The sequence below is a fragment of the Pundamilia nyererei genome, unplaced genomic scaffold (genome assembly GCF_000239375.1).
Source record: "Pundamilia nyererei isolate P.nyererei 1_Seehausen unplaced genomic scaffold, PunNye1.0 scaffold00076, whole genome shotgun sequence".
Taxonomy (NCBI): Eukaryota; Metazoa; Chordata; class Actinopteri; order Cichliformes; family Cichlidae; genus Pundamilia; species Pundamilia nyererei.
Window position 1 is genome coordinate 661,242 of NW_005187477.1, and position 19,843 is coordinate 681,084.

At 41.3% G+C, this 19,843-nt stretch overlaps 1 protein-coding gene across 3 annotated transcripts in view; it reads right to left on the reverse strand.

Annotated features, from left to right (window-relative positions):
- LOC102192222 (leucine-rich repeat and fibronectin type III domain-containing protein 1-like protein) overlaps positions 1-19,843 on the reverse strand; it is a 394,097-nt gene that overhangs the window by 22,512 nt on the left and 351,742 nt on the right. The gene's annotated exons all lie outside the window — the stretch shown is intronic.

Genomic DNA, 19,843 nt, shown 5'->3' on the forward strand with positions numbered 1-19,843 from the left:
ACACACACACGTGTGACTCCATGAAATCTGTGGTGGTACTGTTATCACCAGTAGCTGCAGAGTATAGAAGTAAACTTTTGTCAGTCAATAATTTCCGCTTTGTTTTATCCCTCAAAGGAATTCAATTCCTCTTAATACCGGAATGCTAAAGAATACAATCTTAAAATACTGTTGCAGGGTTTAGAGTCGTGCATCGGAGCCTGTCAATTACTGAAGCCTGTTTCCATTATAATAACTCTGTCTGCCAGACTGCCACCTTGAACCTACATTTAACATACACACATACGACTGTGACTTAGAGAAAACTAAAAGATGAATATCATCTTTTAGTCTATGACCCTCCTATAAATTGCGGGGCTCTTGGCAAATCAGACATGTTATATTAAAATGAACTGTTTGCACCTGTGTTTAGAAAACAGCACAACTTTTGTAAATCTAAACACACCCATCTGTGCTATTTGGAGATTGTGCTCACACACTAGTTTGTAGTGTTACGTGAATGTTTTTTCCATAGCATCCAAACCAGTGAGAAAAACCAGTCTGTTGTGATTCCCAGGGTCAAATAATGCTATGCCTCTCACCGACACGCTCAGTGTGTCCTTTTGCATTAGCGCTGTGACACACCAGAGGCTATGGTCTGTCATTCCCATCTTGTCACATATGAACACTTAGGACCTCTTGGCAACACTTTCAATGCACAGGAAAAGCTGTTGTGTGAGTACTTTAAGACAAATCACAGTCAGTTCCTGACTGTAACCAAATAGTTTGGGCTTCTAAATCTAACCAAACAACAAGTTAAAAGGAAACAAAAAAGTGAAACAAAGCATTTCCCTTTTTTGAATTATGAATTTATTTGCTCGTCACAGGAGAACCATTATCTTTCAGCGCACACTGCATCTGTGGGAGACCTTGTGAGTATCTCTGCAACACCAGCAGCATCTGTCAGAATTGCAGAATCAGACGCGCTGAGATGAGAACAACTTTTAAAAACACTTTTAACAGCAGTGACAGCTGCAGCTTCGATGTCCACAGCATAACATGAAGAGAAAAAATACTTTCCAAAAACCAACTACGGACAAGAAATTGCAGCAGTGTTTTCATAGAGTGATACAAAAGTCTGTAAAGAAGAAGCAGTAAAGAATTTCAAAATGTTTGCCACCCTAAGGTGATGGCCTGTTCTGATATCAATATGAGTACATTTAGTGATGAAGGAAAAAAATAAAGTATTCCTGCTGCAGAGAGACTGTGAGATATTATTGGTGGAACGGAGACTGAATAGAGAAACATACGAGCTGTAAATAGGCCACCCTCTGAAACACTCAGATTACTGCAAACAGTAGACAAAAAGATTTACACACGCACGCACGCACGCACGCACACACACACACACACACACACATGCAGACAGACTTAAGGACAAGGATACAGAAAGAGGTGTGTTATAATTATAGATGGTGAAATGAACCAAAAACACTTGGTGCAGTGTCACAGCTTTTAAGGCTTTCATTATTCTTTGTTCCATAAAACCTGACCCTCTCTTGATAAGCATCAGCAAATAATCCAGCAGCATTCACCCATTTTCATCAAACAACCTCAGATAAAACCACTTTGTAGAATTAATGGTGACAATTCCCAGTTGCAGAGAAGACTGTGGCCCCTGTACTTTCTTTGCATCACCTCATCAGTTAGGGACAGGTTTGAGGCCCTATTTACCGCAGAGGGGACGTCATCATCGGTGCTTTGGCTAATCCACTATGGCCTGAGGTAATCACTGGAATATTGTGTTACCTAAAGGATGCAATTATCTAATCTGTTTATTTAGACATTATTCTTATGTGTGATTAGAAATAAGATAAATGATTAATCCCTGACTCAATGCTATCAACTACAGCTGATTAATCCCTGTAAGATTAGTATTTTAAGATTAGTATGTCTATGACTGCACATAATGATGATTATATGCAGTAACCAACTGTACAAAAACAACAAATGTTATTAAATTCCACCACTTTGTCCAAAATCAACCAGCTTCCTGTCCTCTATAGGGATCATGAGCTGTAGAATTCCTCACTATAAAAACAATATCCAGCTTTATCGTTTTAGAGAGCAGAGCTAAAGTGAAAGTAAAACTTTCAAAGGGTTCATGCGGCTTTGACGTTTTGGACTTGCACAGCCAGCTGTAGCAGTAATAATTATGATTATGGCCAAGAAAACAGAATGAAAGAGCCAGAGCTTGTGTTTTCATTTGTGCCAGTAGCTGTGCTCAGTCCTCTGTCGCCCCCGCAAGTGCGTGTGCTCGCCTGTAAATGCCTTTGCCTGTGTGTTCCTGTGGGTCTGCCTGTGTGGCGTATATATTATTCAGGTGTCAGGTGGCGCAGGGCAGTTCCTATTTATCAACACTGGAGCAGAGGTGACGAGACAAGGAGTGGAATTATAAAGTCTGTCCCGACCCTGTGGGCATTGTGAGTCTACTGTTGTGTCCGAATGTGCCTGCGTGTGTGTTTCAGAGAAAAGATACAAAGGAAATGATACAGTATGTGGCCATTTGTGTGTGTGTTCAAGAGAGGCAACTGGTCTATTATAGACGTCTGGTCTATAAGTGCTGCGGCGTTCTGGGTCAGACTCGTGGTTAAATGAGCGCCTGAGGTGCTCTCTCAGAAAGAATAAATGTGCAGCTACTATTAGCGCCTGTGGCCGGGTTTTTGTGAGGTGAAGTCAAGGTTTGAACCGGAGCTTCAACAGAGCCAGAATGAAATTTAGACAGCAATGGTGTCAAGGTTGGCAGTTCCATTCTCAGTGTGGCTCAGAGGAATGAGGAGGCCAAGCCTGCAGCTGAAAAAAATTGAACAAATGAGAAAGAAATGAAGCTTTCTTAATAACCTCCATCTATGAGATAATGCACATGTCATTCTGGGAAAACTTTCTTTTTCGTAATTTGTATTTCATGTTAATGAATGAATAATTCATAGTTTATTTTTCCGAACCTCTCTACTATAAGCAGGTTCCAATAACCCTTCAGTCTCCACACATCAGCTAATTTAAAAAAACAACAACCAAAAAACAACCAAACAAAAACTTTCTGTTTTATAAAATGTGTTAAGCAATATTTCATGAATTCCCACAGGACAGATAACACCAATGCCAAGCAGAGTTTTTGCAGCACTGGAAAGCTTCTCTTGATGAGCATTGATGAACATTATCGAACATTTTTCAACTCAAGAACGTCCTTATAGACAGTGAGCAGAGCATCTCTGTGGACGCTCCGCCCTGTGCTACGGCTGCGATGTTCAATAACCAGCCACTGACAGCATTCATAGTATCACTGTTTGCCAGCAAGAAGATAAAAGAAAACACAACCCAAAGACCTCAACTGCAAACAATTCAGTGAGGCTGATGTCGATGGTTTGCTCCCATAAGCACACCAGCAATGGATGTTAAATTATTAATGGAGTACCGTCGATTGTACTGAGTCTGCACAATAAAAAATGTGTACTCTGCATGCCTTTAACTTTTTCCTCATCTTTCCCGTATTTCTGGTTTTGTTCTGTCCCTTGTTTGCATTCTTCAGGAGACTGTGTGATGGTTGTAGTTTCCCCACTCGTGTTTGCAACTCTACCTTACAACAAGCAGCTTGACTGTCGTTAACTGTTGGTGTGAACTGGCTCGGTATGAATAAAAAGCTTCTAATTTAAAAGACTGTATTAACTTCCCTTTTGTCATATACAAAGAATTTTTCTCTCTTTGAGTTTCAGGCTCACTGCAGCCAATAAAACAGCAGGTTTTACATTTCTTTACCTTCTCGGTGCTATTCATTTTTGAAACACTCCCTCCCTTACTCAGATTCTTTGCTGTATAATGTCTCTGGGTCTCGAGGAGCTTCGTATAGCTTGAGAAAATATCCATGACGATGTCGTGGTGATGTCATGTCAGGGTTTAATGACCAAACATAAACGTATTGAAGTGGGTGAGGACATTTGAAAGATGAGAACATGATCTTCATCAGGCACAGAGATAGATGTAGTCAAGTTGCATTAGAGGAAATGGAGCCTTTCTGGAGTCTGACTCATACACAGTAAATTTGAAATATTTCTACTTGCTTCTAAAGCTCTCATTATTTTTTAATCTCCTTTTATAAGACTCTTAAACATCCTCTGGTGTTATGAGTAAAATACTGATTTAGTGTGCGGAGAGGTGTGCACCGCTGTAAATTAATGAAACATAAACGGCATCGTTTGTGCTCTCTGTGGATATTTAAAGATAAATATGTGCTGTGACTCACAGCAGGTCATATTATTTGTCAGATTATTTCATTGAAATGCTCACCACAGCTGTAATTTTAGGACTGAACAGTACTCAGCTGGGAGCATAATAAAATCACCATCTTTACAGTTGTTATAAAGAGGGAAACTATCCAAACTGTACTTTGTACTAAACTATAAATGAGTGTTGAGGGTTTCAGTTGACTCACTTTCTGAGACACCCTCAAGTGGACACAAAAGGAACTGCAGCTTTTCACAACAACCCCTTTCCTTCAATGAAGCAGCATCGTTGATGCTTTTGTAATAGTTTGTGTTTACTTCTGTGTTACTAGTGTGGACATCATGAGCTTGTTTTCTCATTTAAATTCTGTTCTTGTGATTCTCGGAAACAATCATGAGTTTGAGTGAGCTGAACAACACCACATTTTGAAAGCCCACAGTTCCAGTCCTGTGACAACATGCACACAGCGTGCTCGTGACTTGATCATTCAGACATAAAGCTGCAGAAAAGGCTTAATTTTAAGAAATATAAATTCAGTTTATAGCGGTTTCTTTTTTTGAACAATGAAAGCAAACAATAAAGAACTCGACTTGTTTAGGATACACACAGAAACTTTGTGTCCTTGTATAAATAAAACTTCCCACTGCATTTAAATGTCTGCGGAGGTATTAAGAACTCAAATAAAATGAATCGCTGCATTTGGAGCTTACAGCCACTCAAGGTTATTCTTTATACTCGAGCTTTACATTTTATTTTACCCTTCCCTCAGGCAGAGAACAAGTTAGGATCCCACAAAATGAAACCGAGAAAAGATCCCAGATAATAGCAGATTAAATATGTTCTCGTGGATACATGTATCATTTAGGGTTTTGAATAATGTAATGGTAATAATGATATGAATAATGTTGAATACACGATTTAGAGAAGTGCTGCCTCTGTTTCTGTTCGTGGTAGCTTTGTGAATAATGCAGTGGCCGCAAACCAAATGAAATGGAGCTCCTCTGGATTTTTTATGAGATGTGACACTAAATCCAGCCCATCTCGAGGGTTACATTTCATATCAACCGCTCCATGTTCACTTTCTATATGTATGAAATAGCTAAAAGCCTCTGCTCACTTTATGCTCCAATCTTAAATGGTGAGAATATGAACCTTTGTTTTTTTTTACTTTTGCAGGAAGGTTTGTTTCCTGAATCGAGGTCAAGACTTTGCATCCATCCATCTATGCACAACAGGCATGATGAATGATTTATTTCCTAAGATGTTTAACAATATACACTCATATACACAATAGTTTAAAAATATACAGCAGTATATATTTCTGCACTTCATACTGGAAAAGGAATCTAAAAATATACCATATTCAAACGATTTTGGCAAACATGCCCAAAGTTAGTTTGGAAACATTTGGAAACAATTTCTTTTGTACATACTTATGCAATATCCTTGATTTTATTTACATCTGTAGAAGAACAACATAACAATATTATCCACCCCTTACAAAGGACAAGTGATTATGTTGTACATTTAATATCTTACTTTAAAATATCATGTCATGCAGTATAACCACAGATAAACTGGCTTTAACTAAAGACTGACAGATTAGACAAGGTTCATACTGCATGTGTTCTTTTGGAAGAAAGTGAAGTTTGCTAACAGATGTATAATGAGCATGTCCTTGCAAAAGGATGAAAGTATAAATGCTTTTTAAGGTATTTTAATTAAGGTCCTTTTCAAAGGCCTACTTTGAAAAACTAATTTTGAAAAATCTAATTTTCAAAGTAGGCCTGAGTTCATAGATACGATGCACCAAAACAGGCAGGCATCCGAAAATAAACGTGCGGTGGCCCAAAAGGAGAGGCTGCGGAAAATAGTATTACTCTGTTTTGCTGAAATTCCTCAGAGTCTGGAATCCAAACAAACATCCACACATCTCGTGAAATGTCCGGCACTTTATCGCCACATAAACCGCAGACGCGTGAGGGGAACATGCCAAAAACGGCTTCCTGGGCACAGGTGTAAAAATACAAAAGCCTACAGGGTGTGCGAGCTGGCCAACAAGCCAAGTGTGTAATTGATAGCAGTGAGTCAGAGCTACACAATTAGCACTGCACCTGAGGGAACCACCTGGCAGGCTGTCAGCGATCTGAGCCGATGGAAGAAGACAAGGGCTCTGCAACGATCCCATAATCCATTAACACCGGGCTTTATGGGAATCAATCGATGATCAAATACAGTACAATTTCATGTGTGTGTTATACAAGTCCCAAAATCAAAGTTTACACCTGACATAAGTTAAATCTCTATTTTCAAATGATTTCAGTTTTTGAAAACTTGATTCCACTATAGCTATAAAATACATACAGCTAATTCCCTTCAAAACTCAAACAAGGTCAAGATCTCGCTGTATGTCCTCACTTTCATTTCCTTTCATTCTCTGAATATCAATAAGGGACAAAAACGAGCACAGGAGACAAAAAAGACAGATGAGAGCCAACGAAGTGTAGGAGAAGAAATGAGGGAGACAAGAAGAATGAGCGTGAGGAGCTTCTTTGTAGAGATGAAGGGAAGGAAACCTTTTAGACCATGACTTATTCACAAGCCAGTACACAAAAATGTGTGTTTGACATCACACAGACGAATGGATGATGATCAGACCTAACAAGCTAAGTGTAAAAAAACTGACCGGTACACAAAAAAGTTTGTGATCTGATCTTAAAAAATGTATTCATGCTACTTAAAAAAAAGGCTGAATACAAGTTGCTTGATCTGGATGGATGCAAAACGAGTCAAGAGACTGACGGAGAACCACAGAGACGAGCGGCAGGAACGACAGTAGGCATCATTAGTGGAAAAAGGTCAAAGTGGGCTCAGGATGGGTTTGTGTAAGAACATGGAGACGTGTGCAGGAGGGACGGCTGCGTTTGGTGAAGGCAGGTGAACGAGGTCAGGAGATAATGGGTAAAGATACAAGATGTGCGTTAAATGTGTGTAGGGGACGACAGATGAAAGTACAGAAGAAAAGTATACCCAGCTCGAACAAGAAGCAGACTCAAAGGTTGAAGATCTGACAGACCGCAAAATAAATGTCCACAAAACAAACCAGGAAGCAAAGGAGCAGGCAAAGGCCAAGAAACAGTACAGAATACAAAACCCATGTAATTTATGAGCCTTACAAGCAGCAGGCAAAAGCAGTGGTCAGAAAACATGAAAAATACTTAAAACATAATGAAATGTTTGTCTGGGAAGCAGAAAGTGTGTGGAACATGGTCATGGCTTCACAGCATTATTTGTATAAGGGGCTGTAACTGGCTGAAAACGAGTGTCACAGAAATCTGGTGGGGAAACTGATATGGATGCAAGACAAGCTGAAGATATGACATATAGATGGAGGTCACTATTTACAGTCCAAGCTGGTCATCGGTCATCAGGCTGAAAGAGATGGGGATGTAAAACTGTATGCAGCAGCAGGTCTCTGTTAGCGGTAGTGCTCGAGGTATGGAAACAGCTTTTTAGCCCCAAATTCATGCAAGCCAACAGCTTCATTTTATCAGATGTGCAATGATTAACTGCCAGATGCTTATCCAATTCAGGGTCACAGGGGGCGGAGCAGACAACCAGTCACACCTGTGGGCATTTTAGAACGACCAGTTAAGCCAGCACACAAACTGCATGTCGTTGGATTGTGGGAGGAAGCCGGAGTTCCTGGAGAGAACCCACACACACAGGGGAAGAACATGAGAACTCCACACAGAAAGGAACTGGCCAGACGGTGGACTGGAACCCGGGACCTTCTTGCTGCAAGGTGCCAGACTCCATGCTTGATAGATGCTGATAAAGACCCTGCTTTTAGTGTTTGCTAGTAACGTGGGAACTTTGCACAACTTCCTCTGAAGTCCAACACACCATCCACTGTGCCACAGAGCCATGTGTCATCAATAAACCAGATATATAATTTCATATGAAGTTGAATCAGTTGGTTTATATGGTTACATGTGTGCCAGTTATATACATAGCATATGTTTTCTTTATGTGCTTCAAGGGATTAAAGAACTGGAAAATGTTGATTCATATCACAGGAGCTAAACGTTTTAGATGTTTTAGAGTGTATTAAACAAAAAATGTAAAATTTGAAGTTCATTTTGAAGTGCAGATCAGGCTGACAGGAAGTCAGTGTTCATTTCGTGGTTATCTCTTAGCTCGAAACAAGCTCTGGCATGTTGGCGAGGCTAGATGAAAAGCAAACTGCACTAAAAATCTGTTTAATACAAACATCTTTCTCAAAGATTATTACTTTCTATTCATACTCTGTCATAAGATATTTCAGCTCCCTCCAGCCCATCTCAGATACATAAATGACGGAAATTATGCTTTCTAAATTTCTAGCATTGAGGATGATACATTTGTCGCTCTGCTGTCTGTGGCAGTGACACTGCAAGCTCAGCTCTGAGTGTGAGCATGAGAGAAAACCTTTCTGATGTGATCTCAGCCTAAAAGCCCCCGCTGTCATCTTCTATACCAGATGATTTCTAACTGGAGACCCGGTGGGACAAAGTGACATTTGGCTGATGGAGGGAGGACAGAGGGAGGAAAAAGAATAGATGTGGAAGGGCAGGAGGGAAGTATGCAGAGGTGATATGACGGAAAGAGGGAGGAGAGAGAGAGAAAGAAGATGACATTACAGTGACTTTGAAAAGGTCTGTGCACTGAAAATGGGAGAAGGCAGAAAAATGAGAAAAGGGAGTGAGTTGTAAAAGAGGAAAGCTAATGCCTCATCATCTCAGCAGAATATGATCAGCTGTCGTTTCCTCAAACCTTGCTCTCTTCCTTCCTCACTTCTATCTACATATCTCTGTATCAGCTGAGTCAAAGAAACATCTTCTCATTCACGGCACTGCAGCAATCTGTGCCTCTCCTATCGCCCCCTCCATCCAGCTTTCTAATTTTCTATTCTACCTCTCTCTCTCTTCTTTAATCTCTCCTTTGAGAGCCAGGCAGGATGGTAATTAGAAAGCTAGCACACACACAAATTCAAATTCGCGCACCCACATATAGTTTTTCATGCAGACACACAAACACACACTGGTGGAATAGCCCAGAAAGCGAAAAAAAGGAGCGGAAGAGAATATTAAAGGAGGAAGAATCAATAGATTCATTTCCTGGTGCTGACTGAGGTTGATCTCTCACTGGACCCATAATCCTTCGAGTGCACGAGTGAGTTTGTGTGTGCATGTGTGAGAAAGAGAGAGGGACAGTAAGTGAACGAGGTGAAGGAGAAAGCTGGTCAGGTTATTCCTGCCCCGGGGCAGAGCTGAAAAGGAGGGGGGAGTACTGCAAAAATACAACTTCCTCTCCCCTCCTCCTCCCGTCTATATTGCCCACTTGCCCACTGTCAAATTTAGATCTGTGGGACGTACTGAAAAACTACGTGGAGATGAAAAATAAATGAGATAAAACAGGTCAGAATAGGAGGAGACACAGAGCAGGAAGCCAGCATAGTTAACACACGGATTTGATCGTGCCCTGAAAGCAGCTTTCCACTCTGTCTAGGGTTGGGTGATATGTAAAGATTTTCCAACCAGCAATCGTCAGTCCAACAATCACCAATTGGGCAACATATTTGTGCATGCGCAGACTTTTTGATGGAAGAAGTCCAAACATGGTCTCAACCCATCTGGAGCGCAGAATGCACAGAATTTGGACAAACTGCTGAAATGCGTTGACAGAGACATCTCAGGGATTGTTGTCTCCAGATGGGTTAATTGTTAATCGTGTTAGTCAATCATGACGGCGAGTTAACGCTGACAGCACTAAAGAAATATAAAGTCACCAATTTGGGATTTCTTTGGCTTTAAACCAGGCAAAAGAGGTAAACCTAAGGATGTCACCAAAGTGGTGTGCCGCTGGTGCAGACGTATAGTGCGAGTCTATCTAGTCTAGTCTATCATCAATAGTTGATATATTCGTCCATCTGTAATCCAGCTTTCCTCTTCCCTTCCATCCTTCACTCTCCCACTTTGGCTGCATTGCTTCTTAAATCTTCTTAGTTTTCTTAAAATTCACAATCAAAGCAAATTTTTGACAATTTTGTTTTCAGACGAACAAAAAGAGGTCATTTGAGCGGACTGCCTAAGGAGCCAGAATGGGACACCTCCACGTAAGTGCTATTTGAACAGGACTAGCATTTGGGACCTCTTGCTATTAGTCAAACATGCTGTGGTCATCACTGATCAGAATCTTGTGCAAATCTGTCATGCCCATAATTCATAAAAGCAACACTTCCACCACTGATTAACATAGTTTGTCCAGATCACAGACATCAATCTCAAATCTCCGATCCAAATCAAAGGCTTCTTTTGATTATAAACACCAGACTGTATATAACAGGGGGAAGCGCCCACAGTGGTCTCATCCATTGCATCTCAGCTCTGCTTTTAAAGCTGTCAAGGTCACATTTTGGCTGGCACTTAACTGCTTACATGGCAGCCAATCAGAAGTGACCACATTTTGACAGGAGGATGGAGTGATTATCGATAGATAATATTTTCACACCCAAGGATTCCCCTTTGCGGTCGCTCGTGGAGACTCATGAGCAAGGACACAACCTGAAGGAAAGAGAGATCTGGAAGAAGGACGAGATTGTAAAGCTGTATGTTGGATTTTAAACCACTTCAAAGTCACTTTAAATCTCAATTGTAAATTGAGATTATAGACATATAAATTCATTCTTACTCTTCCTATATTTATTGTTGTTCTTTTGCACTGAATGGAACTGGAGTCTCGTTGTCTCGTCTCTTTATATACTGTACTTGTCCCGACCTGTGGGATCAGCAAGGCGCAGATCATCATATCCTCACACTGCCTGTAAATACACAGAAGCCTGAACGAATGTTTGAACTTTTAGCTTCCAACCATAGATGTCAGTAATTTTGAGCAAAAGAGATTATCCTGCGAACAAAACACAGACCCACGAGAAGGTTACTAAAATACACAGAGGTCCCCAGTTTGTTACTAGCCCTGAGTAAACAGGTCTCTAGTCTAGGCCTCACTGGATATTCCCAGTATATTCCCTCAGTACTGCACTAAATTTGTTGCAAGAGGATTCCTCTGCTCCATGATGATGATCAGGGAAACATCTCTTTTCAGTTTTGCCTTCTTTGTAATAATAATAATGGATTGCATTTATATGGTGCTTTTTGAGACCCTCAAAGCGCTTTACAATTCCACTATTCATTCACTCTCACATTCACACACTGGTGGAGGCAGCTACAGCTACAGTTGTAGCCACAGCTGACAGAAGCGAGGCTGCCATATCGTGCCATCGGGCCCTCTGGCCATCACCGGTAGGCGGTAGGTGAAGTGTCTTGCCCAAGGACACAACGACCAAGACAAACAGAGCTGTGGATCGAACCGGCAACCTTTCGGTTACCAGATGAGATTCCCAACCCCTTGAACCACGGTCGTACTGTTATAGTCATATAGTTATATAGTTTTATGCAGAATTATATTACTGTGGATAAACTTTGTAATATTTAGTCTTGATCGCTCTTTTTTGTGCATCTTTTCCTTCTTCTTTTATTGCAGTGTGGGATGAAGTCAGTCCCTCATGTTACTACTATGCTGCTGTAGCTCAGAGTTAAACTGGTTTACCAAAGAAGACGAGGGCCTGTGTTCCACAGAGAGCTGCTCGATGTAAGAAAAAACTAATCTGGTGAACTTTTTAACATCCTTTTAAAAGCATAGAAAAAAAAATTGGAAAAGCTGAGGGGTGCAGCACCATTTTTGTAATGCATAATTTGTTCGGGTGAACTGTGCTCCCTGTGGCATGGGCAGCAATGATAACTGCAATGATGGTCACTGAATTTTACTGAACTTCTACATTTTTCATTGGCCCATTTGTCATGCCATTATGATAGGGCAGCAGAAGCCTAAAGGGAACAGCTGGCGGCTTTGGAAGTGTAGATCAGTGGCTGGGAAAATCAATGACTAACCCCTCCTTTCTTCCACCATCGCTCGACAACTTCCACGATGAACTCCAGAGCTGCTGCTCCACAGCTGGCTGACTGGAGTTAATGCTGTTCAGCAATTTTGGGCAGTTCCCAAATGTGAATATGAAGCAGGCCAGTGAACGACAGCAGGCATGCTCGCACTGACTTTCCTTAGAAAGATAAAGGTTAGAAAAAGGCTACGCACAATTAGGATAAGCCCTTTGTGGGAAGGCTGACTGCATAGAGACTTTGCGAGTGTGAGGGCAGCTTTTAATGAGTGCTCAGAAAAGGTAGGTAGAGGTGTCCTTGAATCAAATTTGACAGAAAATAGGGAAAAAAGTAGAATCTAACTGGAGGCAGAGAGATGAAACTCGGCAGTGCAGGTAGTCTTACTGAAGGTGTGTGGAAATCAATACTTTTGCTGATGCTGCAGTTCTTATTTGCGGTCCATAAACTGAAGAAAATCTCTTGTGTTAGCTGAGGACCTGTCATAATTGTGGCCATGATGCCCGTGCGTTCCTGCCTGGCTGCTCTGCCTCTGTCAGTTCAGTCTGCAGAGGAGGAGCAAAGTTCACTGTAGTCGTTCTGAGACACTTTTAGGCTTTTTTATGAAACTCACAGTGGTAGAAATGAAACATGTTATTCAGGCAGCCAATCTTGAGCCATACTTTTTCAAATATACTGTGAAGCTATGAGGTGATGAAGAATCTCACTTTTCAAGATAAAAGGATCAACAACGAAAGCGTGATATGAATTGTTAGTGTGTGGTTACTGAGGCTTACATATCTATAGGACAGATTATAAAAGAAAATAAAAGGTTTCAGGAGGAGGTCTGGGTCATGTTACACATTGTAAGACACAACTAGTTATAAGATAGAACTGGTTAAGGTTAAGGGTGAGATGGGCCCAAGTTAAGGGGAAGTTCACTCACATTACTTCCTTTAATTCAAAACAGTTCACAGCAATATGAATTTTAAGCAGATAAATGGAGCTAACTGCTAATTCTACAAAACTCTGTACTATTTTCTTTACTTGTCCTGTGTGAGGCTCAACTCTTTAGCACGTGCTATCATAAAAGGTTTCGGTTTTGCGTCCTGTCTGCTCGTGCATCCTGCTCGTCACATCATTCATTCCCTTCAGACTACTGAACAGATCTATTTAACATAGCTTTCTATGTTGGAATCCAAAAGGAAAGACTCATTTATTTATTTCTAACCTGTTGAACTACCTAACCACAGTTTTCTGCATCACAGCAACAGCAGATTTGTTTTCTGTTGAATCAGAGAGCTACTGTCGGGGTGAGGGATAAGGGAGGGTTCCATGCTTGTTGGCAGGTTTGGTCAAGAAGCCACTTTGGTAGGATGATGTGGTGGTTTTCTAACTTAAAAGTATTGTGTTTAAAGCCACTAATCATTGATGAACAAAGAAAATTATGTGTCTAAATTAACACACATGGCATGCATACACAGTAGCTTGCACAACTTGCACTTTGGTAATAGGTTCAGCATTTTTATTGCTGCTTTAGTTGTGCATTCATAGTTTGCTCTTAGTTTTACATTAAATCTATAACTGACTCATTGGTGTTCAGCCAATAAGAGGTCGTGAGTGACAGCGATTACAACAACAGATCTGAAGTGCTGCAGAGCAGAGTAAGTGCTGCTGTGGGAGATGATGAACAGCAGCTAAAGCTGCTCTGACTGGCGGTGTCTGTAAAGACTGAAGCCAGACTGCAGAGGCAGGCCAGAAAGGGCAGAGTGGGCGTCATAAGTCTCTCCTATTACAGTGCACAGAGTGGAGAGGCCAATAACTCTGCTGGAGAGCTCCAGTTGAGTTATAAAATGTTTTGCACATAAAGTCAAAAGTATAAGTACTGCCACTGTAGCTGGAATTGGTGCTTATACTTCTGTCATGGACTCTAAAACAGATCAGAAAGGGAAGACTGACTTCATATTTCATTGTAACAATAATCAGAGTATTTCATTGTGGCTGTCTGTCATATTGGGGTGTAAATGAAACAGAAAAAAAAACCTACTTGGTATCCATCCCATGATGCACCTGTATGGAGATTTGTGCACCTAAACCCAATGAAACAACTCGATGCAGTAAAAAAACACTTAAGTGAAACAGGAAACACATTTACAGTCTGCCTGCTTATTTCTGCTTCAAAACAACATTATATGTGAACTTTATCTGGTTATATATTGGAGCAAAGCACATTCGTGATTCATATTCATCATGGAGTGTGTGCATGGGTGTTGGACTTCCTCACTGGCAGAACTCAGGTGGTGAGGGTGGGCAGGTGCTTCTCCAACAGCATCACCATCAACACAGGAGCACCTCAGGGATGTGTCCTCTCGCCACTGCTCTACTCCCTCTACACTTCAGACTGTGTGGCCACCCATGGCTCCAACACCATTGTGAAGTTTGCTGACAACACAGTGGTGTTGGGTGCCATCTCCAACAACGATGAGGCGGCCTACATGGATGAAGTGAAGAATCTGGCATCGTGGTGCCAGGACAACCACCTCCAGCTGAACGTCAGCAAGACCAAGGAGCTGGTGGTGGACTTCAGAAGGGGTCAGCACAGAGACTACAAGCCCATTATCATCAATGGAGCTCCAGTGGAGAGGGTGCAGTCCTTCAAGTATCTTGGTGTCCACATCTCCTCAGACCTGACATGGGCTGCCCACATTCAGGTCCAGACCAAAAAGGCTAGGCAGCGCCTGTATCACCTACGACAACTGAGGAAGTTCAGGGTCTCTCCAAAGATCCTCAGGATTTTCTATACAGGCGCTGTGGAGAGCATCCTCACACAGAACATGACATCGTGGTTTGGGAACAGCTGTGTGAAGGACCAAAAAGCTCTCCAGAGAGTGATCCGTACAGCAGAACGCTGCTGCAGGATTGCTCTCCCCCCGCTTCAGGACACCTACACCAGGAGATGCCGGACTAGAGCAGCGCAGATACTGAAGGACCCGTCCCATCCTGGCAACAAACTGTTCCAACTTCTGCAATCTGGTAGAAGGTTCCGCATCTTCCGGGCAAGGACAGAGAGACTCAAGAGGAGCTTCTATCCCCAAGCCATCCGTGCCCTAAACACACACACCCGCCCTCTCACATCATCTATAACTGACTGAGACAGGACTCTCTTCCAGACACTCTAAACCAAGGCACAATGTACATTTCAATTCCTTTAATTTTAAATATGTTTATATTGTCTATCCTGTAAAATAGTCAGATATCTATTCATATTAATGTACAGAATTCACCTGCTTGCTGCTACTACTGCACATTCACCCAGTGTATATACTATATGTAGATATATATAATGTTCTGTGTTAATGTGTGTTATACTTGTATAACTATGCATGTGACAAATAAAGAAGCTTGACCTTGAACCTTGGAGTATGTGTAAATTTAGATTCAGTACCTTCTCATTATAGCATTATTAGGCATGTTATCTGTAATGTTACATTGTAATGTTCATAACCTTTTCAGATATAATGTATCAAAACACTTGATTTGATGATAGTAAATGATTATTTGGCTGCTTTAAAAACTCTTAGTGTTAAAACTGAACAGAGAAAGTTCTTCACTTCTTTACACCCTCTTGCATGTAAATCTGCTGCCGGCTCCACTCAACAACTGTAGGCTCTGAATGCCGAGCTCAAGAGAAAAACAACAGTTGGCCTAAAAGCAGGAGAGCAATTTTCTTTTACTTCCCTGCTAAGATTTTCCCCAACGAGCCAGAGAATCAAATTGTTGACCTTTAAAACACAAGAAGGCTGCATCTCTGTGCCTTCAGGCTGCCACAGCAGAGGGAACGTTAAGAGCGGAGAGGGCCCAGCTGTACCTGCTATAAATACTAGAAACTCAGAAAATACACAGGAAACAAATACCACCTGTCTACAGCGCACTGCTACAGACAACTCCATCAAAAATGGTGCTAATGAACTAATTGACTCTTATGATTCTTTGCTTTTGTGTAGCTAACAGGGAAGTCAGGCACGATGTCATGCTGAACAGTCCCTTCTTTCTTCCCTTTTTCGTTCATCAGACTCTTCTACTTCCAGCTGCTCCCTTAAGGGTTACCACTGCAAATCATTTGCCTCCATCTCACCCCATCTCTAGCATCCTCCTCTATTAAATCAGCCCCCTGCATGCCCTTTTCCAGTTCTTGCATACATCTTCTTTGTGGTCTTCCTATTTTACTCCTACCTGTTAGCTCCATATTTAGCCTTCCTTGTCTAATACATCCTGGTTGACCGCAAGTATTAAAACTTATCACAACCTCTAGAGCTTGTAGCTGCTCCCGGATGTAACCCCACTGCCACCTTAAGCCCATCTGTCACTCCTACCTCACCATTGTCTCGCTGTCCTCATACATGTACACATAATTCACACAATTGTGACCTCTCCAACATCGTGTTAAGCAATCTGGTGAAAGTTTACTGCCCTCCTTCCTACATATACCTTCACAGGTATGTCATCTGTACCAACCACCTGTCCCACTCTTCCTCCTTCTTAGTTCTCTGCTCTTTCCTGCATCCATCCTCTGCTCTTCTGTTTTCTTCATCCATCAGCTTCTTTCCAGCTTGATCTGTCTGTCTGTCTAGACAATTGTTAGAAGTCATTTTCTCCTTTCTTATATATATTTGTTTTTTGCATGATTTTAAACTAAGAAGGAAAGCAGCAGCCCACCTATAAAAATGCATCATTCATTCGATATGTAGTTAATTGTGCCTAAAGTCTGTGTAAATATTTTTGCTTTCATATGACACATTTTGCAAATATTTCTTTAAAAGAAAAAAAAATAGAAACAAAATTTGAATCCTCAAAGCAGAATTTCACGACCTAGTGGATGATGTTGCACAGATGGTGTGCATTTCTGCAGTCTATATTTATGACATACACTGTTATGTTCAACTGATAAATTCCACTCATGGATATATTAATAACAATGGTTATTGTGAATTTAAGACTAAATAAAAGTTTAATAAATAAAGTTTAATGCATAACACAGTCCATGATGGTTCTCTGACTATATCATTTTTGTAACTCGATACATTTACAATTACAATAGCAACAGTTTTAGAAGTTACTCACAAAGATATTAAATTAATCAATTAGAGTCAAAGAAATAACAGATTACAATGTTTTGAGTCATTATTATATACTGCAGTTCTCTTGTGGGTGGAGATAAAAAGAAATCAATCTGTTTGAGTGGGCTGTGGCATCTCGTTTAGCCTGCTGACATCAACCTGCCTGGCTTTAGCGCTCAGCTGTGAGCACAATGCTGTCCTGGTCATGGGGAAAATGATCACATCACCCCCACAGTTCAATCTGAAATTATGCGTTTGGATGCTAAAAGTGCTCCCTCCATTTGTAGGCTTGAAAATTGTCACATTCATGTCATTGGTGTCTGGTTAAAATGAGAATTAAGGCTGCGGCCACATTTCAAACTGTCATCTGTCACCCCTGGAAATGTTTTATAATGACCCTCAATTATGTATTCTGGATGATGTTGCTAGGTGACCACACTGGCTAAGTGGCTAATGGGATCAGCCGGTGGTCACTCAGAATTGTGGGCTTTAAGCCGGCCAACACTCAAAAGCCGAAAACTCCCTAAGAAAACCACATCTGGTGATAAAGATTCCATCATCGAGGATGGGCTGCTTATTTGCCTTTTTCCACAAAGTGCTACAAAAAATGCATTACATAGATTCATTCATTACCATTTCACTATTCATGTCTAGTTTACATTGCTAAAATATAACTATTGTAGCAGGACTTGTTTTCCATCTGCAGTTACACTGACTCTTTCACAAAGACATTTTTCGTTATACAAAAATAGTAAAAAATGTTTGATAGCCTACATTTTTTCCACGTTGGGGTTTGCAGCTCTGCTGGCTGCTGCAGCTTCCTGATTTCCCAGCAGGATGAGTCTGACTTCATCTTATCTTCCATTATCACTTCCCCCCCTTTGTCTACACCTGTCTGATGACTGAATCACGCTGAGGAGCCACACTTCTCCATAAAGACCCTTGCGTGAATGTCTTTATTAGCAGTTGTTTGCCCTACGCTGGGGTTTTTTTCTGTCTACATTTGAATCCTCCAGGAAATGGATTAAGGACCAAATTAATACCACTTATTGTGACAATGTCATTACACCCTCCAACTGAAATGTTAGCTAAAGTGCTGATCTGATATCTGCTGCCTGAATCCAAATCAGTTTCTCAGTTTACTCCCTCTTTATTTCTCAGTGAGCCGCTCACTTCCCCACACCCTGAACAGCCTCCAACATGGCGGAGAACATGCTTATAACTGCCCACTTAGGGATGATGTGTGTTTTGAGCAGTCAGACAGAAGAGAAATCGCTCTCACTTTCTGCCCTTACTTGTGGCTTGTAGCACAAACACAAACAGCAGAATGAAGCGGTGAGAGTGCACATAAACACAATTACTTAGCAAACTCACCACTCTGTCAACTTACACATCAAAACATGAACAAAACAACATGTCATACACTCTCTTAGAAGAAATTTTAGCTACTACCACACAGAGACCGCCATATGCAGTACTTCACACATGACTTCTAGCTATACAACAGCTGAACCGCATCATACTTGCAATCTCATGCCTCATGCCTACAGTGTTACCTTGGCACCCTGGGAGTCCAGAAGCAACCACCTTTCTGCTGAATGAGTGCAATGAGAAAAATTGCTGGATACACGGTATGCAAGCAGTATGGTGACAGGAGGTATCACCCTGGAGTAAAATTTATAAAGTGGATATTGGTGCCGTCAAAAAAAGCAGATGGACTCACAGAAAGGCAAATGAAAATCAATGGTTATGACAATTTGCATATTTGTGATCAAGAAACTGACCTCACAGCCGATTGCCCACCCTCCAACTCCAGGTTGACAAAATCCCAGTTGCTTCATTTTTCCTTTGCTTTCTACTTTCACCTCTGAGGTGAGAAAGCAGGTCTTCCACTGCTCTGATCTTAAAGCGTGTGGCCTTGTGTGACCTGGCCACGCTAAGATCTCTTGACGTTGTACTCTCCAAACAGACACCATGAAAGTCTCCTAACTAAAGTTGCAAGACCCTGCAGAAGAGACCCTGGTTAGCTTAGTACACACCACTAACAAGGTGAAAAGGTTTACGTTTAAGTTGTTCCTTCATCAAGAGCAACAGAACAAGTTTGCACAGTGCCATGAGACCCATGCATGTCTTTGGAACCAGGCCTCTGGAAGGATAGCATCAAAAAAACTAGAACTAAGAACTAGAACCCTGAATGAGCACATTAGCCTGACAGACAGACATAATCCCTAATATAACAAACTATATTCAAGGAACATATGCTGGTAAATCTGTGCAAATGTTGTTGTTTGATTGTAGGAATGGTGCCAATTTGCTATGTGTAAAAGATTAACAAAACAACTGAACTGAGGTCACAAGGTTTCATGACGTCCTGTGACCAACCTGTAGTCCAAAAGGAGCTGATGATGTAGGGGCAGCAGACACAAAGACTCCACTGGGGTTTCTACACTGGACTGTTTTATTTCCCAGTTCAAGGTATTTCAGTGCAAGGCA